Source organism: Rutidosis leptorrhynchoides, chromosome 1 (genome assembly GCF_046630445.1).
Source record: "Rutidosis leptorrhynchoides isolate AG116_Rl617_1_P2 chromosome 1, CSIRO_AGI_Rlap_v1, whole genome shotgun sequence".
Classification (NCBI taxonomy): Eukaryota; Viridiplantae; Streptophyta; class Magnoliopsida; order Asterales; family Asteraceae; genus Rutidosis; species Rutidosis leptorrhynchoides.
Window position 1 is genome coordinate 339,525,773 of NC_092333.1, and position 626 is coordinate 339,526,398.

Genomic DNA, 626 nt, shown 5'->3' on the forward strand with positions numbered 1-626 from the left:
CAAAGTCATGGCTAGAATCGGCTCTAGCCGCTTTAGATGATCTAACGATGTCTTTTTCTTGATGCCACCCATGTGAGTGGGAGGCTGTGTTATCAATAATTTTGTGAGCTTCAGTTGCGATTTTCTTCATAATGGAACCAACAGCTGCTATGTCGATGTCTTTTCGTGTAGTAATGTCGCATTCTTGGTAGAATATTTGTACTATTTGATAAGTGTCTAAACCATGTTGAGGACATCCTCTTAATAACTTTCCAAATCTTGTCCATGCTTCATATAAAGTTTCATTTGGCTTCTGTTTGAACGTAACAATTTCTCCTTGAAGTCTCACGGGTTTAGATGCCGGAAAGAATCTTTTAAGAAATTTCTCAACTAAGACATCCCATGTGTCAATCGCCCTTTCAGGTAATGATTCTAACCAATCTTTGGTTTCTCCCTTTAAAGTCCAGGGAATAACATGAGATAGATCTGTTCATCCTCAACTTCTCTGATTTTAAATAGAGTACAAATCCTATTAAAGGTTCGAAGATGTTCGTTTGGATCTTCTTTTAGCGTACCACTAAATTGGCATTGATTTGTTACCATGTGTAGGATTTGTCCTTTGATTTCATAATCTGGCGCATTAATGT

The 626-nt window shown here is 37.4% G+C and overlaps 1 non-coding gene across 1 annotated transcript; it reads left to right on the forward strand.

Annotated features, from left to right (window-relative positions):
* The first annotated feature begins 218 nt into the window (after nt 1-218).
* Nucleotides 219-325, forward strand: LOC139886752 (small nucleolar RNA R71). Its single transcript, XR_011772620.1, has one exon. It is a non-coding gene; the product is annotated as a small nucleolar RNA R71 (small nucleolar RNA).
* Nucleotides 326-626: the final 301 nt, after the last annotated feature.